The 2,368-nt window shown below is 32.1% G+C and overlaps 1 non-coding gene across 1 annotated transcript; it reads right to left on the reverse strand.

Annotated features, from left to right (window-relative positions):
* Positions 1 to 1,968: 1,968 nt before the first annotated feature.
* Positions 1,969 to 2,102, reverse strand: LOC127681897 (small nucleolar RNA SNORA42/SNORA80 family). Its single transcript, XR_007977240.1, has one exon. It is a non-coding gene; the product is annotated as a small nucleolar RNA SNORA42/SNORA80 family (small nucleolar RNA).
* Between the last annotated feature and the right edge of the window lie 266 nt (positions 2,103 to 2,368).

Raw genomic sequence — 2,368 nt, forward strand, 5'->3', positions numbered from 1 at the left:
AACACACACACATACAGAGAGAGAGAGAGAGAGAGAGAGAGAGAGAGAGAGAGAGAGAGAGAGAGAGAGAATAAAGAAGAAAGAAAATAATAAAGAGGAAATGGTCTACCAAATTAAGCAATGAACTAAATTAATAAAAAATGATTGGCATATATCACTGATGATGTTCACAAGAATCATTCAGTATTAATGGGAGACAGCTTTGATTATTCAGGATTGTTTTAGTTATTGGGCTTTTTCTTATGATGATGAAAATTGTCCCTTTTTTTAACCTGTGAAGAATAGTACTGAAATTTTGGTGAGCATTCAATCTGATGGAGGATTTTATTTACTCTGTAGATTGCTTTTAGTAGGATTGCCATTTTCATGATATTAATTCTACTGATCCATGAATATGAAAGAACTTTAAATTTTCTGATACCTTCTTTAATTTTTCTCCAGTGTTAATGTTTATATCATGCACATCTTTCGGTTTCATGATTAAATTCACCCCAAGATGTTTTATATTGTTTGATGGTATTGTAAAATGTGTTAAATCCATTATATCATTCTTAGAGTATTTGCCATTTGAATTGGAGGGCTATTGATTATTTTGAGTTAATTTTGGGAACAACTACAGTTACCATATTGATGAAAATGTTTATCAGTTGTAGGAGTTTCCTGGTGAAATTGTTAGAATCACAAAATATATTAATATAACATCTCCAAATAAAGTTTCTTTCACTTCTTCACTTCCTATGTGTATTATGTTAATTTCCTTTAGCTGTCTTATTGTCCTCCTAAAGACTTTGATTAATATATTGATTAAATATAGAGAGAGTAGAAATTTTTGTCTTACTCCTCATTTTTTAAAAAATCCTTTGAGTTTCTCTCTATTTAAGGTGATATTGGCTATGTGCTTCTTGTCAATTGCCTTTATTATGTTAAGGTATATTCCTTGTATACGTAATCACACCAGACTTTTATCATAAAGGGTTTTTGAATTTTCTCAAAGAATTTTTCTACATGTAATGAGATGTTCATGTGTTTTGTCTTTAAATTTGTTTATCCTAATCAATTTACACATGTTGAACCAACTCTATCTCTGGAATGAAGCCAACTTGATCATGGTGGATAATCTTTTGGATGTGTTTTGGATTCAGTTTGTAGGTACTTTCTTGACATTTTTTTGCATCTCTGTTCATAAAATAAATTGTTCTGCAATTATTTTTCATTGTTGGATCTCTTTGTAGTTTTGGAATAAGCAAAATTGTGATCTCATAAATTGTATTGAGCAGTGTTTCCTCTGTTTCTCTTTTGTGCAACAATTTACAGAATATTGGTGTAAATTCTTCTTTGAAATGCTGCTTGAATTTTGTGCTAACACCTATAGCTCTGGGCTGTTTTATGGTTTGGAAACTTTACATATTTCTATTTAACTATGTGGTTGCTTGTCAATTTGAATTTCTTATCTGTGACTGGTGATATGGGTCAGTGGTTAATAACCCTAGCTACTCCTTCAGACGCCCTGACTTCCATTCCCCGCAACCACATGATGGCTTGTGAACATCTATAAAGTGATTACTGCACTCTTCTGGCATGTAGGTATACATTACAGAGCACTCCTACATTTGAAAAATATGTACATACATGCATGCATACATAAACATATGCTTATATATATATATATATATATATATATATATATATATATGTGTGTGTGTGTGTGTGTGTGTGTGTGTGTATACATAGGAACATATATACATACATTTACATTGCTCATCTTATTTGATTTAATTTGGAAAGTAATATGTACTGACAAAATTATTCATTTCTTTTAGATTTTTCAATTTTTTTCTTTAGGAAGATAAAGTATGTCCTTATAATTTATAAATTTTCTTGGTGTGTGTTGCTATGTCACCATTTTCCTTCCTAATATTGTTAATCTGGATATTTTCTCTCCATCCTTTAGTTAATTTTTCCCCTTCTTACTGTGCAACCCACTTCAGTGCTAGCAACCTACAGAAAGAGGCCAGGCAGTGGTTCGGGGCCAGGGGTTGTACTAGCATGGGACACTGTGAGAGGCCCAGAGGAATAGGCCTGCCATAAATTGAAACCCATGCACCCTTTAGTTAATTTGAATAATGGTTTGTTCTGTCTTCCAAAGAAGCAATTCTTTCTTTCATTGATTCTTTGAATTATTTCTTTTGTTTCTATTTTATTCATTTAAGGCCTGGGTGTGATTTTATGTCATCCACTCCTTTCATATATGACTTCTCTTTGTTCTAGATCTTTGATGTCTAGATTGACAGGATTAATATAGTAAAAATGGCCATCTTGCCAAAAGCAATCTACGGGAAGCAACAATCATTGGTCTCTAACATCTTTT

This window comes from Apodemus sylvaticus, chromosome 3 (genome assembly GCF_947179515.1).
Source record: "Apodemus sylvaticus chromosome 3, mApoSyl1.1, whole genome shotgun sequence".
Lineage (NCBI taxonomy): Eukaryota > Metazoa > Chordata > Mammalia > Rodentia > Muridae > Apodemus > Apodemus sylvaticus.